Below are 26,445 nucleotides of genomic sequence, written 5' to 3' on the forward strand. Positions count from 1 at the left end.
TGAGGCGCCACGTTCACTCTCCTGCCTCCTCTCTTTCTCTCTTTCAATGGTCAGGGTAACCTTTTCTTGCTGCCGCTGAGTCTCCACCACCTGCTCCCCACCACCCAATTACAAAGCTCCGAAGAGCGTTTACCTGACACACCAGTTGCCAAAAGCAACCACATCTCTTTATTTTTGCATCTTTACATACACCGTTTATCATCTTGTGTGTCCTCGTCATGTTCGCACACAAGCTCATAATATTGGGCGTCTTGTTAACACAGGGCACCTCAAGTTCATCCTTGTCCTCGGCTCTTTTCTAGGACTTTTCTTTATTTATCCATCAGGGCATGTGTGTCACCATCTTCTGATGACTGCAACACTAACAATGGCTATTATGTACCTGCAAAGGATTTGGGAAGATTTACAAATGATTGGTTTACACAAGAGCCTTTGACAAATGACTGCTGCACTGTTAACACGGTGAAAACCGTCGTCCTGCCCAGACAGAAAAAAACAACATGCGATGGCTTGTGTCTACTTCAAACCTAAATCACTTTTAAATATTTTTTTTTATTTGCACTATATCAAATTTTTTTCTCTTTTTCTGTTTTGTGATTTGTGACCAACTTGGCCCATTGTTCTGTCTGCTCTCCTTCTTTTTCTCAAGTGGAAAAACTCCCTTTCACACTCTTCCCCCCCGACACGTCACAGAGCTTCCAAAACACGTCCCAGGACTTTTCCCCTCACAGTGCAGGGGCCCAACAAAAATGGAAGTTTATTAAATTAAATATGCCGCAACTAAATCATATTAAAAAGAGTTGAGATGCTTTGTGAAACAGAACCTAGAAGGTGCAAAGAAAAGGAAGACGTTAAATAATGACCCCATTATGTTCATATCCACCACATAAACAACAGTGTGCGCAGTTTAAATTGATTTTAACGACACACTATTATGCTAAGATAATTAAATTATTGGCATTTTCACATTGAAAAAAAAAGCTAATTAGATTAAGTTGGTTAGCAAACCTGAACATTCTTACAAGCTGAATTCCATTGGACAATGGAGACTTTAGTTGTTTTTTACCTTTAGCATTTGGAAAAAAAAAAAACACATCTCTGTTGATGCATGAAAAACAGATTAACCTCACAAGTTCAAATTCATCACTGCCTATAATGGAAAACGTAGCTTTATTGTTTTATTATAAATAGGCCAAATCGTAATTCAGGCTGCGTTTTTTTCCCCCGGCTGCACTTGATGGACGTTTAAGCTGTGCCAGCCACAGAAAGTAAATGTTTAAAAAACAACTCCCCCCCCCCCCCCCCCCCCCCCAATAAAAAAAGACTCATGGAAAAATGTCCACCAGAGTAGATTCACTGCTAATTCCTTTGCATAAATTGCTTATTTAAAAGTCGTGGTCGGTCCAGTCACATTGCTGACGTTTAGTGCTGACTGTTGGCTGAGCAGGTGATTGACACTGTTGCTCCTGTGGCTCTTTATCTGTCAGTCAGTTGTGGCCTTGGACAGCAGCAGCAGCAGCAGCAGCAGCAGCAGCAGCAGCAGCAGCAGCAACAGCAGCAGCAGAAGCAGCGAAGGCAGATGCTTTGTCAATTACACTGCTTTTGGTTATTTGACAGAAAAGAGACGTGAGACGTGACACGTGAGCAAACCTGCATGTTCAGGAGCTTTTAGAATTTCTGTCCTGTTACTCCTCCTGCTTTGCTCTTCCTTTGATTTTGGATTCTATTTAACATTTCCAAACTGAAGGCATGGTGTAACAGATATCTAGGCCGACATATGAAGCATTTGTCATATTAGGACTAAAATATAACCCCCTTCTTTGAGTAAACTAAAAATGTTTCTGCAGCTTTCACATTAAAAAGCACCAGACCAATTTCTTTCCTTCTGGATGGAAAACTACTTATTTTATTCTTTTATTCTGCAAAAAAAAAAAAAAAAAAAAAAAAAGCCAAACAGTGCTTGTCTGTGAGCCAGTGTTTCTTATGCCCTGCTCCCAGTTTTTAGTTCTGTTGTTCAGGGTTGCAGAGTGCAACGTGTTGCTTGTCGGGGAAGTTGTATGGTTTGGGAAGGACATTTGAGTGTCATTCATTATCTCCATGGCTGAGAGCTGCTCAACTGCTTGATTGAGAAAATGTTTGTTTATGCGCACCATTGTTTTTTTGACAAGCGTTTGAAATATTCTGATGAGTTTATCCAGTGGGTGTGTGCAGAAGGACTGAGAGGCCAACTGTGGACCATACGAATCAACAATGATGTTCATCAGAAAATATTTGATACATTCGCAGTCCTGCTCTCAGAAATATACATATTAGTAAATTCCCTAAGATGACTCTCAACTTCAATAACAACCTGCCGTGTACTTAATATAATGCAGCGAGTCAATATGAGAAAGTGGGTGTCATTAGCAAACATCTTGTGGTTTGTTTTATTCTGCTTGAGAACAAGATGGGTGGGGTTTGATATTTAAGACAATACAAGTGCCAGAAAGTTTTGACGATTCAATAAAAGTGTTGGAAGATACATTTGCTTAACTTTCGTGTGATTGACAGCCAGGATGAGTCTTTTTGAATTGTCATGACACATAAACCCCACCCCTCCGGCACTCCCTGCAGCTTAAAGCAAACAAAAGAAACTGTTTGCGCTGCTTTTTGATGAAAGTCACAAATCACTCGAAGGTGCTTTGCCTGTGAATTCTGCTGCTGATGGAGATTTTTAATGCAAGTTCTGTCCAGATCCACTGTAACACAATACTGCAGATTTTGCATTGAACTCACTTTGTAGGTCTGGCTGTCCATGGATGGAAAAGAAGGAGAATGTAAAAGAAAATGTGCTGACATGTTTGTGGTGAGGAAAAGGCCTCCTGCACTGTACCCAGGAGCCTCTCTGAGCAGGGGCGGATCTAGAAATCTTTTATTGGGGTGGCCAGACTGGGGCTTACGCTCAAAAGGGGGGGGGGGGGGGGCACATTTATTTTACATTTAAAAGCCTTTTTGGAAATAAAAATCTTTATAATGATATATTATTAGTGTGTTTGTTCAGTGCCAAAATGATCAAATACGTGAGTTATCTACCATTTTAATTCTAAAAAGTCATAAAAATAACAATAAACAGATGGGGAGAAGTAAAAATCCATCCTTTTATGGAATATTCGGACTGGTGGCAACAGCTACAAAATGATATTGTGACAAAATATAGGAAACCACCTTAAAAAACTATTTATCTATTTACAATGATAGTGATTTATTGTAATTTACACACACACACACACACAAGCAGGGAGAGACAACACATTGCATAACAGATGAAACCCACGCTGAGAGCACAATCACACTTCCTTTCTCTGATTCCATCCAAGGAATTTATTTAATTTGATATTGTTCAGTCATAAACAACCTGACATTGGTGCAGTGTCTAAACAAGGTTAGACAGTATTTGAAAATACGTGGGAGATATCAGACCTGTGTGAGAAAACAAGAGTCTGCAGCCTTCACAGTAAGAAGTGTTATGTTTTGTTTGAGTGTGAGAATCAAGTATAATGGAGAAAACTCGCCAGCAAACTATTTAAAGTCGGCTCCATTATTCAACAATGCACCTCAGTAAAGTTGGGTGATGCGTGAATATCTTGGCTTTTAGTTCCTGGTTTGTGTCAAGCTGCAAATTTGGTGGAAGCTACATTTGCCATAATGCATGTGACATGTTTTTATTAAACCAAATGTAACTTATTTCAATGAATTTTTTAAATTAATAAAATGCCATCATATTATTATATAAAGGGCTACTCTTGCAAACAGCAGATTGCACATGAAGGCAACGCAATTTCCCTGTGGGTTGAACAAAGTTCTTGGAATCTTGAATGAAACTGTCCAAATTAAAGCAACAGTGCGTAGCTCAACCTTTTTTTTTTTTTTTTTTTGGGTGAAACAGATTGAAAAATTTGAAAAGAATCGCAAAAAAGCCTGATGTGACTGTACTTTAAGCTCATGTTTACCTTTCTTTCATTCTTAAATCTTTTTCCTGTTGGGGTGTCACCCTCCTCTATAGCAAACTAACCTTCACTGTACTGCTCGTCGTGGTTTGGTGTGATGGGGCGTGGCACCAGGGTGCGGGGGGGGGGAAGTAGCGAGGAGCAGGGTAACGCGGTCCCACCCACTGAGCGCAAACCCAAATCCAATTGGTCGTTGGCCAGCTTGTTTACGCAGGGCGTTGTCATGGTTTCCAGGCTCGTAAAGAAGCCTTTAATCGAGTCGTTGTCATAATGAGATGGTGGCGAGTATTTTGGCTCGCAGTGGAGAGGAAGTGAGAGAGAATAAGAGAGTCTGACTGGGTGGCTCAGAATTGAAATGTACAGTTTCATGGACAGGTCTGAAAGAAGCCGTAAGATCCTGGTATCATAAAGTTGCTTTATAGTGTTCCCATAAATGACACTGATACTCTCATCGTTCATGTGAATTTGTAAACGCTGTGCCACGTCGGATTAACTGAATGGGAGTCAGCGGTGATGGACTGTGCCGAGAACTGGTGCTGGCTTTGGTTTCGAGCTCACTGCGCTCAGACATCAGGTTTCCGCCGCTCGATCCAACGTGCTTTAGGTGGTAGAACTGCTGACGTTTGTGCCAGAAGGTCTCACACTCAGCAATACGCAAGATACAGCCGCGCTGTTGCGCGCGCGTGTGCTCGTGTGGCAGCCTCACACCTCACGCCGCTTCGCAGGAACCACCTGTTGTGCCTTTCTGTGTGTCCGGCATGATATGGGAGGAAATTGTGTTTTAACTGTTCAGTCTGAGATGAGATAACGCTGGAAACAACCAATTAGCTCAATTGTACGACTGTATTGTTACCGCTGCCAAATAAAATGGCCCTTTGCCACCGTCTCTAGAGTAGATGTTTCCCCGTTGGAGGGCCTGCTATTGAAGGGGAGTAAATCGCTGCCTCAGCAAAAGCTATTTAGTCTCATTCTCAAGGAGCTTATGCTGTGTCTCCCTCTTTAATATGGGAAACATACATAGCCTGGCCTGTGATGTCAATTGTTATTGCTGGAGGCCTGCTAAAGGAAAAATCTCATTTGCCTTTGTAAAGCACTGTAGTGAAAAGGAGCTTATGTCATAAAGGCACTATTGTGGCTGCTACATGGGCCTGCTGTGTGTGTGTGTGTGTGTGTGTGTGTGTGTGTGTGTGTGTGTGTCTAAGTGTCACTACTTTGACCTATATGTCGTCGTGTATTTCACATGTATTTTCCTCACATTTTGTGCAGCTTTAAATGGACGAACGGCGTTAAGCTCCGGCCTGTTGTGCAGGAGATTTATGAATAAGAGCTGCTATTGTAGCCGCCGTGAATGATTCCATTTTTTTTTTTTTTTCCCCTGCATTGTGTGTGTTCTTTGTTATTGTGCACCTCCGTGACGTTTGCTGCTGGAGGATAAGGTACGAGATAAGAATGGTGATGATGGAGTGGTTCATGATGTGTTAGAGAACAATACGTTTGACATATCTCACATAACTTAAACACTTGTCTCTTGCTCTATAGTTTATAAAATGTAAACATCAGTACGTGGCTTATCTGATTAGCATCTAGTGCCTATTTTCGCCTGACGAGTTTTTCCTGTTGTTCACATGGCTGTATAAGAACATTTCCGGTTGCAAATGTGCATAAATATGTTAATCCACTCATTTTTATTTGGTTTAAATTAACTGTTGTTATTTTTAGATGTGGGAAAATGTGAGTAGCATCATAAAATGCTGAGGACTGATCAATGCACCTTTAGGAGACTTAAGCCACGTAATCACTCCCTCAGACTGAATCTCGCAGACATCAAGTCTGTTTCAACTATGGTCAAGTCCGTGAACGTGATTTAAAAAAAACTGCAAAAGCTTTAGCAAAGAGGAAAAAGTGTGTCTCTCTCTCCTGCATTATGGAAACCTTTCTTTCAATTAAATATGTAAAATAATTCTTAGGGAAAACAAAGAAAGACCAGGTACGTAAGGGGGAGTTTGCATTAAAGTGTATGTGTGATTTCGCTTATGAATACAAATTGTAGACATGTGGGGGAGGAGAAGATTGAAATAAAACAGTTGATATTTATTGCCACCACGTTCTTTTTTCCTATCCGTTTCTTTACCCATTCCCCCATCTCAACAAGCCTCCCCCACATTCAGCTTCTCTGTGTTTTACAGAGCAGCAGATTTGTGTGCTGTCGTCTAAATCATTTCCCTCTCTCGCAGATTGCTCCCTGCTGGAATATTGGCCTGATAGCTGATTTTTTTTTTCTTATCCCTCTGCTTCCCCAGTGGACTCATTTACATTTATGCACACAGCAATTAATTACAGGCTGGCGCTGGCCTTGTAAATTAGAGGAAGCCAAGGTCGCCCCCATTAATTGCCCCTGACAGTTAAAGCCTTGTTTGGGCCGTGACAAGGTTGACTTCAGGCTGCGACAGTGGGAGCATAGCGATGGCTGGCTGCTCTTCATACAGCTGATATCATTTACTTTACTGATGAATGAGTGAGTTTGTACCATTGTTATGTTTTTATGTGTGGCGCGGTGCGACAAAGTGTGCAACCTTTGTGCTCTGTGCAGCCTTAGCTTGTTGTTCTAGGTCTTGTGTTTTGTAGCGTAATTCATTTCGTGTGTTTCATCCAAACACTTGTGGAAGGTGGCTTTCTGTAGACCCAAGAGTCAGACGGGCGACTTCTCACGGTTAGCGGCCTTTTCTTGCAACGACGCTCCAACTTTTTCCAGCTTCTTCCCATCACAAGGCGCTCCTTTCTTCTCGGTCATGCGGCGATGTGTTTGTGCATACCTCACCATCTTGACAAAAGAAGAAAGAGATCCTATTCACTTGTGCCTTTGACATTCACCTCTTGTTTTTACAATCCTTCCAAGGCGCGCTGTTTGCACACTGGAGCAGGCTTTGTCTTGAAGAAGCGGGACAATGACAAGTGCCATAATGTAATCTCCTAAGGGTAGCGAGAAGAGGGGCGAGGTCTTGAGATGTATGTGCTTGCGCTTGCCCCTGCAAACTCTCCCTCCCACCCACCATTTACTTTGGCAATATTTCATGTTAACAGCAACTTGGGAGAGAATACTCGTTGTCACTTAAGCTTCTGCAATGTTCACCTAGGCCTTTTGTGAAGGGAACACAAAGGCTTTTCATGCAAACATCCCCTTCAAACCCTCGTTCCACTTGTTGAAGGTGCTCTGAGAAGGAGTTTGCCCACCCACATACACATTTGCAGACCTGTCTTTCATTAATCATCGTAGCCATGAAACACATACATTGAATAATCATCTCTCCCATCGGAAGAAACTGTCTTAGCAGGCTAAACTCGACCAAACATGGGATGGAGGACGTAACACACAATCTCCAGTGTAAAAAGTCCCACAGTTTGTTCACTTAACCAACAACCATCTGACCTGTGTGCTGTGTAAAGTGGTTAGTGTGGATGAAGTAGTCAGAATTAGAACTTAATGATTTAGAAATTATTGATTTTTCTGTCTGACATTTGAATCATTAGCCTGTTCTGTTTCAATGCTGCCTATCATTTCCATGTTTTTGCATGTGGCCTATCAGAAGAGCTTTCAACAATTTTTAAAGACATATATTAACTGTGCTTTTGCCATCATGTCTTTAAAGGGGCGACTTCGATAACTTTTAACCTGCTTTCTATGGCTTTAGTTCATGTACATTAATGCTTTTAAACTTCCCTCTGACTTCCTTATATTAAAATACCTCTCTGCGCTTCTAGCTGGAAGCTATTACAAACTCCATAGTGTGAGCAACAAGATGACATAATCTGAACTGAAGGTTCCTCCCAGTGATGTCATTTGGAGGCATTTTTCCGCTAAAAGTAGAGAGACATTTCAATTTAGAGAAGTCAGTTGGAAGTTTAATGGCATTTATGTACATGTACGACTGTAGACTAGAAGCAAAAGAGCCACGGTTAAAAATCAGTGAAGTCGTCCTTTAGGGACTAGAAAAAGACTTTAGTGCCGGTGAATGTCATGTAGCAGTAATTTCCTCTGAAAGGTTTGGTAAAATATATATTTTGATGAACATATTTTTAGAAGGACTCAAATCTGGAAACTCAGATCAAGGATCAAGGCGCGTGCTCTGGGCTAAGCTGTGTGAAACCCTAAACCTGTCAGTCACAATTTAAAAGTTTGAATCGCAGTAAAATCACACAGTAGCTCAGTGATAATAGCAAGATAAGTATCTCGCTTACAACCCCTGATAGAAAACATTATGAGGCATGTACAACATGGCCAGCAGTCCTCTGAGAGTCAATGTGTGCTTTAAGCTCATCATTTATGGTTTAACTGAACCTCATTCTGGTTTAATTGCCCATATGATTAGTTGGAACCGTCCTCCACTTCTTATGGTGCAGACATGGATGTGGCAGCCCAGAGCCTCATGTGGTGCTAAGCTCATTGAGAGAGCTTCTATCTCATAGAGATCCATTGTTCTTCCTTCACTGTGTCCACATCTACACAAGTGGCACTGACAGCTGCAACAAGACACTTTTGGGACTGTGCATATTTTTGTTGCGTGAATGCTTGCATTCATTGTGCAGGTGCAGGCCTTCTCTCTGAATCTAACACAGAATGTCTCCTTGTTATGCACCATATCTCATATCTCTCTTGTGTTACAGATAGTAAATCTAAAATGCTCTGATGTCACAGCTTTGCTTTTTGTCAAAAGCAAGCTTCCGGCCTTTCATTTTGCTTCTCCAAGTTACTTTTCCAGACAGGTGTGTTGTTGCCGCTGGCTCAGTGTTAGGCTAACATGTGCCATTTTACAGCTGTTGGACAGTGGGCCAAAAAGGTAGCTGTTACTTCCTGCAGTTGTCAGGAGGAGCCTGGAATGGCTTTATGGCCTGGCTCTGGTATGTGAGCTCTCTGAGAGGCGCTCTGTGGAATTTTATAGTATTAGGGCAAATAGAAAAGAACAAAACAAAACAAATCTAAATAGAATTTTTACATTTAAGATATAAATACAAATGTAAAAGGTGCTTTTTTTGTAACAAATGTAAAACTCCACTGATAGAATTCAAACGATGATCATTATATCATATAGTGATGATATGATCATAAAAATAAAACAATTTGTATTTGTTTCTTCTTGGAAAAAGATTAGGGCTGAACATTTAAAAATAAAGAAAGTTGACTGGACGTTGCAGCTCATGAAGGGTTAATATGCACATGTAGGACAGATATTTAAATCATAAACTCTCCTGCTTTACCCTCAGTGACTATTTAAGACTGTGTGATCCCCATCTGCCCTTTTAATGGTTTGTCCAGTGGCTGAATTCCACATATGACCAAAGTGGAAATTCACGTTATAAAAACAGGTGTGTGTATGTGTGTGTGTGTGTGTGTGTGTAGCCAGACATGCAGTTTTCTGCAGAAAGCCAAAATGTGCAAATGCAAGCGATTGATTTTGCTCCAGTGTGTGTGTCTGCGAGCATGCGAATATTGCAACAAGTCCCCTCTACTGGACAACCAGCTGTCTCTTTGATTACCCAGCGTCCTCCAGGTGTCAGATCTGCCATCTGCAGATGAGTGTGAGTGGAGGAATGGGGGGGTGGGGGGGTAGGGGGGGTAAAAATGAAGTAGAAGAAACAGAATAACTGGTTCTGCAGACATCTGGAACGTGTTCAGACGGGTCAGTGAGTGCCATGGAGCGTGAGTGGCGCTTTAAGAGTCCTAGGCTTTTCAGTGTTTGATTGGGAAATGCTTCTTATAACCCCCCCCCTAAAAAAAAAGGAAGAACACAACAAGACGTTGCAGCTTAGAAAAATGTTTGCAGAGATGTTTCACTGAAGAGTATTTGTTGCCATTACTATTATCATCACAAGAACTTCTTAGTGTACAAGGCTTTGAGTTTTCTGGTCAGAATTGCCCTTAATTGTGCCCTGAGAGAAAAATGCATCCAAGAGAGAATCATTTGGTTTATTAAATACATGAATAAAAGATCATACATTGCCAATATTTGCTTCTTTCTTCATTGTTCTCAATTAGCCTCAAATAGGGGAATCAAAGGCGTGTTTCTATGGCGCTTTTTGTATAACTTAGATGCTGCGTTAAGGCACTGTCATGAAGCATAATGTCACAGAAACGCTGCTGCTGTCTGTGAACACAGGCTTGTCTCTAAGTCTGTCTTTATACTGTTAACGTCTTTATTTCTTTAGTTAGTGACCCCCCCCTCAATTAATTCTACCTCCCATCCTCTCTCCATCTGAACACGGTGCTTTCAAAGGGCTTTATTGCTAGTTTGGCTTCTTTGATGTTATTATGTGCTTTCGGTGACCTCTAGTTTAGCAAATGGCTGCTTGCTTGTGTGCATGTGAAGCTATAATAAGGCTGACCCCAGATTAGGTCCCACACTCAGAGCGCTCTGTTTGAACCAGGCAGCCCAGGAACGGTGGGCCGACCTTTTGATATTTTTTTTTTTGATTTTTTTCGGCTCTCATTGGAATCAATTTCTGAAGGAAAACTCAGCCATCACTAACTGTGTTAAGACAGACTGTGGCCAATTTCTGGACTTCAAAGCCGTGTACAAGAATCACGCTGTTGATCATTCATTAGACTTTGCGTGGTATGTGCAGTTGTTTGTGCAGCGAAAGTGCTGTGAGAGAAATACACTGATCCTCTGTTGGCTTCGCTGCACACATAACACAGGACTTCTGTTTGGTTTTGAACATCCATTACAGAGAGACCTCAGGTGGGCCCAGAGTGTATTCATTGGGCTCCAGAAACACTTTCCAATTCAAGTTTTCATACTTTGTCAAACCTCAGTTTGTTGGCGGGTTTTGAAGAATTTGGCCAGTGGCAATTAAAATACTTTCTTTACAGTGTTGATTCACCGTCGTTTATTGCTTATTTTTATGACTCTGAATGTCCTTCGACAGCTCTGCATTTCTTTGGTAGATGCAGGCCGTTGTGGTGTCCGAAACATGACCGATTTCCTCCGTTTCCCTCTTTTCCAGGTGCCGTTCATGATTTTTAAAGTCGTCCGCCAGTGAGAAGAGGGTGTTGGAGCTGAAGTCTCTTATTTCTGTGAGTGTTCCGCATTGACTGATACAAACGACATGTGTTTTCTTGTGCTGGAACACCAGCTTGCGTATGCTTTCATTCCACCCCATTGTTGTGTGCTTCATGCAGAACGGAGCATCTCTTTCCTGGTGTTAGAACACGCCGAGTTTTGCACCAGGGGTTGTGTTAGCAGAGCAGCACACAAAACCTAGTCTGTGGCAACAAAGCTACACCTGATTCTGTGCATGTTCTCCCCTGTACCTCTCTGCATCAGCACATACAGATCGTTTCAGAGATTTGCTTCAGAGCAACTGCAGACCTCCACTCCGGTTAGTATTCTGCCCTGTGCACCCTCAATAGCTGCTTTCACTCGAGTGAAGAAAGGGGTCTTTTAAAGACTCTCACAGGCATCACTCCAGGAACCTTTCAGCACCGAGACCTACAGTATGCCCTTTTAATAGACTTTCTGTCTGTTAGCAATAAAGATTATATCTGGAGTCAAATAGTGCTGTAGGTAACACTAACCCCAATTAAGCTGGTGAGGCTGCAGTGGCTGATCTCAATAGTTACAGCGAAGGTGTGAGACATGCAATGTACAGATGGGAGAGGTTGGAGAATAGAACGATCTGACCATCTGGCTAATCCTCCTGTTTAAGAATACTTATTCAGGCCCTGCATAGTGGCCCTTGAGCCGTGTCACAGCTAGGTCAACAAGTGGGCCATTTGATTCTCAATGCCATCCCGCTTTTGTTGTGGGTGATGATCTGTGTCCAGCTGGTTGGTCGGAGTGTTCGGTTTCCAAGACTTGATTTACGGCTTTTGGAAATGGTCTTGTTTCATAACCCAGAGCTGTGGTTCTCAGCCTGGGAGGGGGGCTGTTCATCTGTAAACTTGAAATCACATTATTGTGTCATTCAACTTTTCACATCTACTTACATGGTGGTGAGATGACGTGTGGACCTTACTAAAAAAAAAAAACGCCTTTCACGGGGGCACTGATCCGGCTGTGATAGCAGAAGTTGTTACAAGGGACTCCGAAAGGAAGAGGGCGCCTTTACTTGTGCACTCTTTTAAAGGCGTCGATCGGAAGAGTGAGAGAGTGTTTCTAATGGTAGATGACCCGACATCACTGGACAGACTCACACTTACAACACCTCAAATTGGTTACGGTGTGTTTATCTTCACAGAAAAAAAGCTGTTTAGTGTTGGATTAGAAAAAACAGATTTAAGTTTCTTTAGTTCAACACAATGGGCTACGTAGCATGACGTGCACCGATAAAGGATATATACCAAACAGCTGTGAGTACAAGGGAGAACGACTGAGAATAGATTTCAGCTCATGTAAAATGACAGGCCTGCTTGTGGATGTCTGGTGTTGGTCATTTGCCGATTTAGATTTTTTTTTTTTCACTTGTGGTGAGCTAATGAGCTAATGAACCCACTGAGGTTACCCGTTAGCCTTCCTTAGAACAATGTCCTTTTCTTCCCTGTTCCTTTTTACATCGGGTTTGCATTTGGACTTTGCTGCGTTACAGCGGTAACCAGTAATCACCTCTGCTCAAAGAGAGAATCTAACAACGTTTACGGCAATTTCTCTGTGAGCTCTAAGAGGCTGGACATTTAGCTGATTGGCCGTATTTGTCCACACATGTCCACGCACTGTCCACTTGGGTTTGGAACGGACAGCCAGGAACTCATTTAAGGGTGGGAAAAGAGAAGAGAACTTCAGTGATCGGCTACAGCCACAGAGTCAGCACGTTCAATCATGCACAAGCCAGCTCGCCAGCACATGTGCAACAAATACACAAGTGTGTGTTATGTATTTAGTTGTTTGTCAGACTGAGTCTGTATCAATTTATTTGTGTTTGTGCCTGTGCATGTTTGTGTTTTGCACACTCATGCCTCATCAACATCCCGTCTGAGGCCCATCTGGTTTGCTTTGAAGAGGCTCGTGGAGCTGCATGGGCCGGGACCGGGCCAGCAGCGGTTCCTCCCCACTTACACATAAATCCACGGTGCAAGGCCCGCTGCCAGAAACAGTATAGCCCGACCCTCGTGGCTACTTCCCAAACCACCCAAGCTCATACCCCACTTTCTCTCTTCTATTGCCCTTGAAATGGGGCCTGCTCTAAATATTATCTCCCCTTGTGCTTTATCCCTCCGTTTATCCCTAAGTCGGCAGAGAGAAGAAAGGAGCCGTGGGCCTGAGTCACTTTTTCCCCTCGCTTCTCCTCTCTCCAAAACCACAGGCAGCGGCAGCGGCTTCCTGGAGATGAGCGCTTTTGTCTGTTGTGTGACCGCTGTGGCTTTACACAAATCCTCCTCTGATGAGGTAATGCACAGGCTAGATGAAGAGGCAGAGTGAGAAAGGAGGGATGTGACGGAGGAGAGTTGCCTCAAGATGGATCTATATTTTAACTTTGACTTATCCATGAAAGGGTCTTTTTTGGGGGGGATGTATGCTCCTTTTCAGGAACACCGTGCTCCACATAGAGCTCATTGTACGCACTTACACCTCTCTAAAGTGGGACTGTGATGTCCAGCTTTCAACTGGTGCCTGTTATTCAGCTCCACGGCATCATCTGTGGCTTATGTGCCATGATAAGGTCATCAGTAGCAGTTAGGACAGATGTGATGTTCACTGTGTTTTTCAACCCGCAACAATTCAAAAAAGAAGCATTTCCACCTTAATTGGACAGTCAAGAGAAACGTATCACAAATTTGCCTGAATGGGCATCAGTCTGTGCAGCAGTCAGCACAAAGGTCCCAATCGGAAGCTGAACGTGCGGCGTTACAGTGGTTACTGCGTGTAGCTTGTACCACTGGATCTCTATGCTGTTTAAGATGGAATATGCAACTGAGCGGCACAGAAGAAAAACAGTTTGTGTAGGTAGTAAGATAAGGAGAAGTGGGTCATAGATTAGTTAATGCTTCCCACATGTGATATGTCATGGAAAAATAATCAACCTCAAGTGTTTTTAAAACCTTAAATTGCATATATCATATATGTCGTATTTATAAATACGATTCATAAAAACCCTTGACTTAAGTTTTTACAGGTTATTATTCCGATTATAAACATACGTCAGCAGACGTCATTGGGTCAGCATGTCGTCGCCCCTCACGACGTGACAAGACAATTCCCTTTACACATCCAGCCTTAACACGGCACGAAACCAACGTCTCACATGTTCTTTTGCTGAAGTTCTGGTGGAAATGTGTGGCTGAGTATTTCAGTGCACACACACACACACACACACACCAAGCGAAGGCCTTAGTAGTGGAAATAACTGTAGTACACAGGGACTTGGCGAGCCTGAACTTGGAGGAGTAGTAGAAGTAGGAGTACATGTTTTTTGTTGAGTTGCTATTTTGTGTAACTGTGTTAAATGACTACAAACGAGCAATTTTGTTTTTGTCTGCGTTTTATAAAAGTAAAGTGAAAAAATAAACGTAAATGGAAAAACTGTAATTGTGATGCATTTTGCAGCACTTATCAGTATCTGTGTCCTTCTGTCGGTCTGGAACTCATCCAAAAAAACTTTGTGACTGTGTGAAATGAACACACTCGGCTATTTAAGACTTTCTTCATAGATTAAAAAAAAAATGTAAAAGGTTGCATGTGATTCTTAGAAACATTTCCATCCTGCTTTCACAATTGGCCATGAAACAGCTGGACAGAAATCCAGCATGTGTGTATCTGCAAGTGCACACACTCGTGTTTTGACGTTGTGTATCCAGCCACACTCATGGTCTTTCCACGTGTATGTGCTCAAGCTTTTTTCCTCTTTTCTTTGGTGACAACTGTTATCGACTTGGACTTCAGACCCCCTGTTGAGGAATGCCAATAGACTCACTTACATTCAGGATAATTGCCTCCTGTTTTAACTCTCTTTGGAGGGTCATGGGAGTCAAGGGTCAGGGTCAATCTCAGCTGTCGTGCTCTGAGATACAGGGGACGCCACCTGGTCCTTGGATCACAGTGATCCAGCACATTATTCTCTCCAAACAGTGTCCTCCTCAGCCCTCTGAAGCTGGATAAATGCTTATTCTCAGCTGTTGGACTTTGTTCACCACTTCATTAACAGCGGAGAGGTTTTGTTTGAGTGTTCTGGTCCCCGTGTACACGCAAAGAAGTGAGGCCCGGGTACTGTTTCAAGGAGAGTTGACGCAGTTTCCTATTTGTGAACAGTATTTAACTGACCCTGAATTCAACTCGCAAAAAAACACCGACAACGTCGCATCCCCATAATTACAGTCTCCTCATTATAGAAAAAATGGCGCAGCTCATTTTAAAGCCGCCATCAGCCAAAATTAACTGGCCTAAATGGCTGCTGATTGCATTCCTACACTGCCCAGCACCCCACCCCCACCACCATTTTTAGGGGTCTGATCATTTAAGTACATGCTAGCATAATTGAAGTCTCTTTCTTGATTAGATTTGCACCAGCTTTTAACAAAGCCTGCTCGAACTTAATCCAATGAGGCCCATTGTAGCGAGAGCAGAGGGATGACATCGCTCCTAGTTAACTTCAGAATCAACCGGGCCATCAAGCAATTAGAGGCCAAGCTGATAAAGAGGTTGGACAACTGAAAGGAATGACACAATGTGTCAGTAATTCATACAATGGATTACTTTTGCTTTACGGATATTAGTCTTTTAGAACAGGGTTAGAATCATTTCCTCGATATTTAATTCCCAATCCAACGTGAAGCATTAAAACAACACTTGGCCTTTCAAAACAAGGCTATGAAATAAGATACCTAAACCCGATTTTACAATGCCATGCAACTTTATTTGCATCATAAGCTGTTAAAGTATAGCAACACATCATGCTGTGTGGCCCAGTTTGACAAGTCATATTGAAACTGTTGTAACTAGTTTGTCCATTACCACCGCGCTCATTCATGTCTCATCATATTTAAACAGGAATCAATTAGTAAAATATAAATGAGTTAATGTAATGGTCACCTGGTACCTCACAGGTCTAATAGTCTAATTGCTTTTGTTATTAATAACAAATGTTTAAAATGTTACATTATTATATACAGAACTGAATTAAAACCACTATGGTGTTAGCAATGGCCGACCTTAACATGTAACCGCATGTAGCTTCTTGCCTTTCCGACTCACCGCCTGCCCTCAGGGCAACATGTCCAGATTTCTGATACAGCTATTGTGTTCTTTCTGAACACAATAGTCACAATAGTCGGTGTGTCTTTATCAGTTATTTTACAGCAGATTCCAGTCTTTCACTGGTCCTTAGTCAGTCTGACTCTTTTTCCTTTCCATTCTTTTCTCTATTCATGTTAAAAAAAATAAAAATGCTGATTGTAAAAAACTGCCAAAACGTCATGCAGCCTACTCAGACGTGCACATTGTTAATTACAGCTGTTGTTTTTTTAAATAATTTAATCTGGCGTGGGTACAGATTAGGAGCTTAGTTCAACCAGCGCTCTGTAAAAATAACCGAAGAGCTTAGAACGAAACTAACTTTGCTCGCTGTTGTTTGACAGGCCAGTGTTTTAGATTTGTATCAGATCTTTCTTCTGAACTCTGCTGTTACAGGTTTTACCAGCTGTGTCGCTGGGGCAGAGGTCACCCGTTGATCAGACGTCTAAAGGCCTGACTAAACATAAACATGCTAAAATACACTAAACGCCACTCAGTTCCTCTTTATTATTGAATTTTTAATTCATAAGAGACATCTTCTCCAGCTGACCAAGCTGCAGCTGAAGTAACCAGGGCCAGGAACGACCTGACCTCAGATGAAAGGTGAAATTAATAGTGAAATTGTCCCTAATCTTAAATGTTGTCTTTTAAGGGGGACAGAGGTCTTTTCCAAGGAAAGAAAGAGACTTGGCCAAAGGCCTCTTGGGACATCAAGTGGGACATCATCTGTTTTTGTCCATTAAATTTGCGTTGCTGACGCGAGTGGCGAAACACGTCGATGGGCTGGGAACGAGCAGCCCAGCAGGGTGTAGAGGCTTGGCTCTGGACCTGTGGTGACACCTGGCCTTCTATAATCACAGTTAGAGACGAAACCTATGCCAGACCTGTGGCAGTGTGTCACTCACTCAATCCCATAATCTTCTCCTTTTGTTCTCTGTCACCCTCAATTAGTCATGTACCAGGAGTCAGCCAGCGGAATGTGTGTGTGTGTGTGTGTGTGTGTGTGAGAGACATGCTCGTGCCTGAGATGTTTAATCACCATTACTGTAACTGCTGTTCGGATTCATTCCACACAATACACAAGTCCCAGCTTTACAGCTTTTTTTGTTTTGTTTTTGTCCTTTCGGTTTATCCCGTGAGTTCAGGTTCGGCGGATCACAGCGGATCACTGTCCGCATATTGATTTGGCACAGTTTTTATGCCGGATGCCCTTCCTGACGCAACCCTCCCCAATTTCTACCGGGCTTGGACCGGCACTGCACAGCTGGGGAAAGGGGAATGGGCTGTTGGGGGTTCAGTGTGTTGCCCAGAGGCACTTCGACATATAGCCGGGACCAGGGATCGAACCACTGACCGCAATTTTCAAATTAACTGAGAATGAAAAAGAATTATCACTGTAGGTGCTGCTGCCTTCATGTCAGTCCCAGTTGTTTGCAGAGGGTTAAAATCATAACTCTTCAAGTCACACATGTTGTTGATTTTTAAATGATCCTAGAGTTTCTGTTCTAAAATTTTATTAGATTATTAAAGTTGCTGCTCCTGTTATCTATTGTTAATGTTAAAAACCTACATATTTTAGTAGTTAACCTCTTTATTTTCCTTTACAGGCCTGTATACAGTGTATCATTAGGCTTAAGTGATCCCTCCTCTGCGCAGATCAGTGTCTAGATTAAGAACAGGAAAGGTTTTGACCGAGCCAAGACTCTCCCTCTCTTCTTTCTATCTCTCCGACTGTAAACCCGTCTCTATTCATAACAATAGGATTTTGTGCTCCCTATTAATAGGCCTGGACAAGTTGGAGCTCACCTGTTCAAGCTGTAACTAATCCAGAACTATGTCTATAGTTCCCTTGAGGTTCAATGATCTGGCCCTTAAGGTGCCAGGGGATGTGCAGGCACGCTGGTGTGCTGCAGAGAGAGAGGGAGAGAGAAATTATTTTGGATCGAGGCCCAGTTCACGAAGGGCCATTTTGGAAAATCAAAAGCTGTTCATTGCAGTGTCAGAATGTTTTTGCTGTGCGTTTCTGATGTTAATGTAATTTATTGGACTCAGTCCTTCAGTTTTGGCAGAACAGGAATAGCAGGTCAGATGCTGATGAATTCTTACACCTATGGCACATTATGACAACATTACTTTTTGAAACGAAACAGTATATGCACAACTTTATCTGGCTCCTGTGTTTACAGGTGATTGTTGGCAATAGCTGATACGCAGCGTGATAAGCGCACTTTGCTTTGCAGCGGGAACAATGCTGGATTATCTGACTTGGAAACTTGAATGACTATGATTTGAACGCAGGCCAAATTTATTGTGTGCGTGCTCAAGAGGGCAAGCTGCTCCAGCGTGTGTTTGCTGAAGCCTTTGGATAAGGCTCCAAAATGCTTGGCTCCTTTTCCAGTGCTACATCACTCACTGATACTAGATATAAATGTTTGATGTTGTTGCCAGTTTGTCATTATTGACAGATACACCTTTAGATATGCAATGAAAACTGCTGTGCGCATTCATTACTGCAGAAAAACAAAATCTAAAAATGCAAATGATTTATCATTTGGATACTATCAGTTTAACCTGTGGAGTTTTACTCAATAATTAATGTTGACTGGGATGTGACCCTCTTTGCCATATAGTAAACAGCATGTTTCTTAACTATGAATGAGATCTTCCAGCTGATATATGGCTGACAGGCCCAGAGACAAGCTCAGGGTCTTAATAAATCAGCCATATCTAATAAACCCCCTAATTATGATTTATAAACTGCAAGCCTGGTGCATGAGAGAGAGAGAGAGAGAGGACGATCAGAAGACATGAGGTCCAGTGGAGCATCAGGCCCGAAAGCAAAAACCAAAAAATAAAAAATAAAAATTCAGCTTTATAAAAAATGCTGCTCCCTTCTAGCCACCATGTTTGTGTGCCTCTCACGAGAGGTTTGAGTGGATACGATACTCAATCTGATAAAAACCAGAACAGCTGGACCAGTCCACAGTTCTGTTCCAGTTTCCTATTTAAAGCGTCTGGAACTGCTGGTGGTGATTTTGCAAAGATCAACGGCCTTCGGCTTGTCCCTTCAGGGGTCGCCACAGCGGAACGTGTTCCGCACGTTGATTTGGCATGAGTTTTGACGTCGGATGCCACTTTATCCGGGCTCGGCACGGGCACCAAGGTGGCCCCTTGCTGGATGGGCGGGGCCCCACCTAGAGGGGTGGGATTCGAACACCCAGCCTTTTGCATCCCAACCCAGTCCTCTAATACTGAGTCACCAGGCCCCCTGCTGGTGGTGATTTTGTTGTTTTTTTCGTCTTTCGTTGCCATCGCTACACATTTCCTATCATATTTATTCCAAACTATTATGTCGCATTGCGTCTAGAATATGAAATAATAGCATTTCTTGTAATAAACCTGTTGACATCAGCCCTTCAGAAAAACGAATGAAAAACCTTTCACCAGAATCACAGTTTTAAATGTTACTGCGTAAATTTTAATTGATGAAACAGAGCAGGAAAATGGAAGCTGATTTAAACTGAAAGGTTTACAGCCTGGTGCACAAGTGCCAAACTTTCCACGGCTGATATTAGTCATGTTGAACCGAACAACTCCGGCCTTATTATGCATCCAGGCTGGTCAATATTCTGCGCTGATTAATAATGGCTGCTGTGATTGGCTGGATTAACACACCACATAGTTTGAAGCGAGGCCATTCTTCACCTCCAACAATAAATAATCGATGTTGTCAGTTAAAGGAAAATGGATGTATTTTGTGGAACAGAGGGACTCTCATGTAGGGCTCACACCTCTCTACACTGAAGGCTGTGACTGTGGACAGTGCTTATATTCCAGACCATGTGTTTATTGAACACAGGCTGCTCGTACGTAGTATCACACATCCTGTCTCGACTTAGACATCACCGCTTCAAGTCACACAGCATGTTTCCCATAATACACACACACACTGTTAAAAAGACTCTCACATACAGACTATAAGATGTGGCTTCAGTCAGATCAGGGGACACACTGCGGAAAGGATTAGTCTGGATTGTGACAGCTCGACATGCCGGGGGACACTGACATGCCTTCAACTGCCAAATGAGACAACTGCTGCTGGAGAGGAGAAGAAGTTCAGCTTGCTTCACTATTGGTTCAAAATGACCTCCGTCTCTTTACCAAAAAAAAAAAATATATTATTGAGTTTAATTGTGATTTATTCTGGATAATGTCACTGGATAATGTGCATAATATGTTTGAGAGTAGAAGAATCTTCAGTTCTATCTTAATATTACAAGAACCGAGGACTCACTGTACAACTGACGCAGAAATAAAATAGTTACAATCTTAAATGTGGCTTTATTTTATGTCATTATCTTTGAGCTTTGCCTTTATTGTAGCCAGATGCAGCCCCTCCTGGGTCATGTGTCATGCAGCACGATGAAGAAAACAAAAAATTATAAATAAAAAATAATAATAAATAGCATTAAGATAAACAAAATTAGAAGTAGTATTAAATATAGAATTGCCTTCAGATAAAAGCAACATATTTTTAGATTTAGTGTGAACGCAAACATCGTTTTATCAACTGAACTTTCAGCATCTTGTGTTACGCCTGCAGGTAAAACCATCTGGTTATTGTGTGTGATGTGTTAAAAATGTAATTACGTTTCTATACATCTTCACTCTTTCTGCCTGTTTGCTGTGTGTCACAGACTGAGTGGACACAAAATGAGTGGAAATGAAACCCTCGTCAACCATCTGTACACACTGTGCAGTCAGCCTGGTCAATAATTGAACAAAAGTATGTTGTTTATTTACTGACCAAAAGCAGCATGGCCCTGAATATTGCAAGCAAACAAAGCTGAGGGAATCCTCAAAGCTCCTTCACAGATAGCGAACAAAGCTCATTGTCAGAGTACAGAGTGGCAACTGGGATTACAATGGAGGCATTTAGTGAAATGACTTGTCAATCCTAATCTGGGATTAGCAGGCTTTTGCGCCTCCTGGGTGCTCTAAAAGCCACCTGTTTGGCTGCTCCTGCAGAAGATGTTACACTCTACAGCTCCTTGTTTGAGTCTAATTCTTTTGTGCACGTCAATATTCAAATCTCTTCATAAGTGCATTGTAAGTAGATCCATTTGAATTTGCCTAAATAAAACGTGTACATTTGCTGGGCCTTGCAGTCTGCCATGTGTCATACGTCGCTCTTTAGGACTGGAGTGGGTTTGTTCGATTAAAAACATGTGAAGGGTCTGGGACGCCTTTGCTTTTTATTATCCGTCTCCAAATCATAAATTGAAGTTGGGAATTGACATTTATTGTAATTGTTCCCCACTTTGGTGTTTGAGAGCGCTCTTGTCTCTCTGTGCTGTCATGTCAAGTTTAACTCAACATTCTCTGAATTATAAAGTGAAGACAGACAAAGGCAGTAAACTAACACTGAGGAGCAGTAAACATGGATGTCTGATTGTTCTCAGCTGTGGTGAGACCCTTGAGTCCTCTAGTGACTTACTGAAGCTCACTTTTCTTCTTCGGATTCTAGCCTCAGGGCTAATGCAGTCCCTCCGTCTGTCCTATTACCATGGCTTTCTATCGTGACTTTCTTTGGTTGATGTCACCCTGAAATAAAATATACTGCTAAAGATACTTTTGAAATGTGTCCCTATAATTATTAATCTGCTTCCATTTAATGCTTGATTAAAAATATCCAGTTACTTCCTCTACTTGTTCTTTTTTGGACAAATATATTCGTATAGATGACAGAATTATTTCAAGAACAGCCAGTGTTATCCTTCTTTGGGAAAAGGGGCACCCATAGTTTCATTTATGTTCTTAAGATAATAGGATTTTCCCTCATTTACAGAGCATGTCAAGTATATAAAGAGGTCAAAGCCCAACACGGCTTAAAACTTGTGTAACAAGCTTATTTGCTCAATACAGTGGCATTAAGTTTGTTCCTAAAGAGGTCAAAAGTAGCTGGTGTTATAATAAGGCGAGTGGCTTGAAGTGAGAGGACAGTTGGCAGGTCTGTGCTGCATTGGTAAACAGGGCATTACCTCCTGTGAGGCGTTTGTCAAATAGAAATCTATATGTGCTCTAATCTGATATAGAGCAGACAGGAAAACGGGTGAAGAGAAAGGGAAGGTCATAGAGAGAAAGGAAGCAGAGCGACAGTGGAGAATTTTAAAGAAGGAAGAGGATGCATAAAAGAGTTAGGACCCAGCAAGGTGCGATAGTACCAGGTCAAACTAAGTCCAAGCAGCGGGCAAGTTAAACAGATTAGAATAAAGGCTGGAGCTCTATGGTTAGAATATGATACATAGTCTGACAGCAAGGTGGAACTGGTGGATTTAAATAACGAGGAAACTGGGAACAGGTGTGTTAGTGGGCGGGGAAGACCAGGTGACTGGAAATGGAGGCTGGATGGTGTATGACATGAGACACGCGTAGAGTGAGCAGAAATGACCACGGGATGGATGGGGCTGAATCTGTTTACAGGCCTTTAGATCACTTTTAACAGAATGAAAACCTCTGTCTCTCTGTCCATCTCTGGGAACAGCATCAGTGTGTCTATGCATCCGATACGAGTTATGGCCCGTGGATGCATCACCTCCAAAGCATATCAAAGCATGCAAGTAGTCATAGCACGAGAGTCCAGAGGGTGTATTAATTGTGCTGGAATTCAAAATGAGGATCTTGGGTTTTATTCTGGTTTAGCTGTAGGAGGCTTTCAGCTATCCAGGATTTTATGTCGTGAATGCAGCGCAGACGGGGGATAACGCTGCATGGATCACCCAGGTTTAGCGGGAGCTTCAGCTTGGTGTCACTTATGTAAGAGTGGTGGGAGATGTAGATGGGTCAACAGGACTCCTGTCCACCATCAATGGCAAAATGTTTCGAAGAGCCAACAGAAAGCTGCGAACATGTCGATGTCTTGTGCTGCTTTAAGGGTTTGTTTCTACTAAGACGTTGTTGTATAAGTTGAGTTTCCCTGCTTGTGTGATGGCGCACAACCTGGACAATGTTGTCTACTTTAGGGGATTAGGAGACAAAATGTTCGCATTGACCTGGTCCTCTAACTGCTGTGGGCGGGAGGAGGCAGACAAACAGTCCTTTTGAGCCACCGATTGTTGACATTGGTCTTCAATGGTTTCTTCAATGGTTTACTCTGTATCATTGCCACGAAGTAGATAAATGTATATGTGTACTGTATTTGTGTTAGCTTGGGGTGTGTTCGCCTGCCAGGAAAAATAACAAGCACAAGAGAGGGTGTTGGTTTATAAGGCCACTTCTGGATTTCTGGGGGTCTGCGGTTTGGGTCTGGAATCACCGGGATACAGAGCCTGAACACAGAGACCCAGCGTAGTGGTGTGTGTTTATGCCCGCTGTACAAACGACGCATTCATCATTTTTTTTTAAGTCTCCCATCATTGGCTTTGATAGAGATTTTCCATCGGCAGAACTAATGGAGACCTCAAGACCCCATGTTTCCTCCAGGTGTCCATCTGATGAGAGACAAAATCCTTAAATTGCAGTGTTTGTCTATGTTTTGAATATTGAATTCGTACACTGGATAAAGTGAATTTATTTCCACATTTTCCCCTTTGGTACAAGGAGAGCAGTGTGCAAGTTCTATACTCAGATGTTTTCCAAAATTCACTCAGAATTAATACTTGCATTAAAGGACAAGCGACAAGACAACATTATGGACACTATTACCCACCTTAAAATAACCACATGCAACATTTTATGGCTATAACTCTTAGTGGTCATGTGTAGCCTGCACTTCTGAATGGATTTACTAACAGCTTCAGCTCTCGTGCACTTCATCATCACCTGCTGTCAATAACATCATCTACATTTTCTTAAAATTAATAGATTAACTAACTTATCTGTTCTTGGTGCAACCACAACAATACAAGCTGTGCTTACTCACACTGATGCCAATAGTCTATGAATTCAAAGTTGCACTGAAAGTTGAAACCTCCTCATTTCCTGAGAAATTTAAGTGATGGCAGCATTTCAGTGCTTAGACGCATAATAACGGTAGAAATAAGATATTTTAATTATACACGGTAGTGCTTTATAAAGGCTTTACAAGTTAAGAATAACATAACAATAAAACTGTGTAAACGAGGCGATACAATGTGGAGAATGAGGGTGAACTTTTTTTTACAGAAATGAACACATTTAAAAGAGAAAAATAAGTTTTTCCAAACTATTTTTCTTGCCTCAGAAGTTAATCTGTAGCCTGCCTGAGCGTTGTCCCTGCCCACCCTTTCTGACTGTCTAATGGAAGTCAACAGTCATATCACGGGGTAAATACACGGAGCTTTTCGGTGTAACAATCTGAGGATCACACAATGAATTGTGTTTACCTGAGATTTGCGAAAGGATTTGGTTATGACAACTGATTGATGTACGAACTGTTCTTCCTCAGCCAATGCCCACAGCATCCGCCTTCTGCTCACCTCCCTTTATTGTTTCATTTAAGTCATGAAAAGGTCAGAGAATACCCAGTTGCATGCAACAAGCCCTTCTTGCTTTTTTTAAGCGAGGAGCTACTTGTCGGCTCTCTCTCTGCTACGACGCCTCCGAGCTACCGCTGGCTGTAAAGTCCATGTTAATTGGTTGGAATTTCAGAAAACAAAACTGCTTTTCTTGGGCCGGTTTGGGATTAACTGGTACGGCTATTGGATGTTTCTGTTTTGGAATACAGAGCCGGGAAGAGGGAATCTCTGGGAGAAAACAGAGCTGTGTGTGTGTGTGTGTCTCTCTGTGTGTGTGTGTTCACATTCCACATGTCTGACCTGTGACAGTGCCCTCTGTTTGCAGCACTCTGTGATGATCTAAGACAGACACAAGATTTAGGAGCTGGGAGTTGCTCTCCTACAAAGCCTACGGTATTCTCTCCAAGAGATTCTTTTTTCATTTATTTATCTAGGGAACGTAACTGAGCACACAGTTCCATTTTTGCAACGCCCTGCTGCTCATTTACACCTGGGAGTTGCCCAGTGCAACCACAGACATTGACGGATGAACAACGTCTGTGTAGAAGTTTAATTTAATAGAAGTGGGCATTTAGGAGGAAGTAAAGTGCCAACAAAAAGTCAGGATGTCTTTGCCTCTTATGTATTTGTCCATTGTTTCTTTATATTTTTTTAATGGATCGACCTGGTGGTGGACACCGCCTCTCGCCCAATGACACCTGGGATAGATCCCAGCCCCTTGTGACACTGAAAGGATAAGCGGTTACAGATAATGGTTGGATGGAAGTCGAAAATAATTTAGGTTTGCTCAGTTAGTTTATATCAGGTTATTATGTGAAAATTGCTATGAGAAGTGGAACATGAAACTATTATACAGATTTTAAACGAACTTTTTTGGGGAAAGAAAACAATAGCTAACTATGACCCCAACTGTGTGATTGGTCAAAGTTGAACCAGTAAGTCAAACTTATTTGTTATACAGTAGTTTACTCAGACACCATTATTGACAGGACCAATAACGTCCTCTTCCCAGTGGTCTAGAGCATCAATCTGTGTTTGAGTTTAAACCTTTCCTTTTGGTCTCACTCAACATGTCTGTCCAACACACACAAGAATTCCAAGGAAAGTCCAGAGTTTTCTTTCTTCCTCCCCTGATTCACTGTCTCTCTTTCTCTTTAGTGTGTCCCACTTCCTCAGTTCTATCCAGCTGGGATGGCTGGAGATTTTACACCCAATTGGTTCAGTCGAAGGCCTTTGTCAGAGACCTTCTCTCGCTCCACAAGTGGCAGAAGGGACCTGAGCTGTGAATGGCGCTTTGTGTACTGTTTTTCTAAGAGGGGGCCCTCTCTCTCCCACTCTCATCTGTCACAGGTCCCTCTCCGTCCATGCTCCACAATGCCTGATTGTTTCTGCCAAGTCGCCAGGTTCCAGGCCAGATCTGAACGCTTTCCTGCCAAACTCCGACTCGGGTTTTTCTTCCACTCACAAAGGCGTTCTAAGTTACTGTACACGTTTTAGGAGGGGACTTAGCTAGCTGCCCACCAATAGTTTGGCTGTTGAATGTGTTTCTGAGCAAAAAGCTGTAAGATTTTTCACAGACAACACAGGAAGGAAAGGAACTTAAACCAAAATGATCAAAGAGAGCAGTAAGTAACATTATTGAGCATACCTTCATTGTAATTCTCCATGTTCGATATATGCAGTGTGCAATTTGTTGGGATTTTCTTGCGGGACGATGTTTCTGACGTCATGCTCATAAAAAGCAGA

General features: G+C 42.2%; 1 protein-coding gene across 6 annotated transcripts in view; it reads left to right on the plus strand.

Annotated features, from left to right (window-relative positions):
- The window catches only part of LOC137108613 (transcription factor SOX-6-like), a 97,268-nt gene that overhangs the window by 4,259 nt on the left and 66,564 nt on the right, over positions 1–26,445 (plus strand). For 3 of the 6 annotated variants that reach the window (XM_067493412.1, XM_067493408.1, XM_067493413.1), the window contains exon 2: positions 10,986–11,055. The exons of 1 other annotated variant lie outside the window; for it this stretch is intronic. The gene's annotated coding sequence lies outside the window, so the exon portion shown is untranslated. Of the gene's footprint in view, positions 1–10,985; positions 11,056–11,203; positions 11,361–26,200; positions 26,325–26,445 lie in introns of those variants that run through there. 2 more of the 6 variants (XM_067493410.1, XM_067493411.1) reach the window with 2 other exon arrangements.

This window comes from Channa argus, chromosome 23, assembly GCF_033026475.1.
Source record: "Channa argus isolate prfri chromosome 23, Channa argus male v1.0, whole genome shotgun sequence".
Lineage (NCBI taxonomy): Eukaryota > Metazoa > Chordata > Actinopteri > Anabantiformes > Channidae > Channa > Channa argus.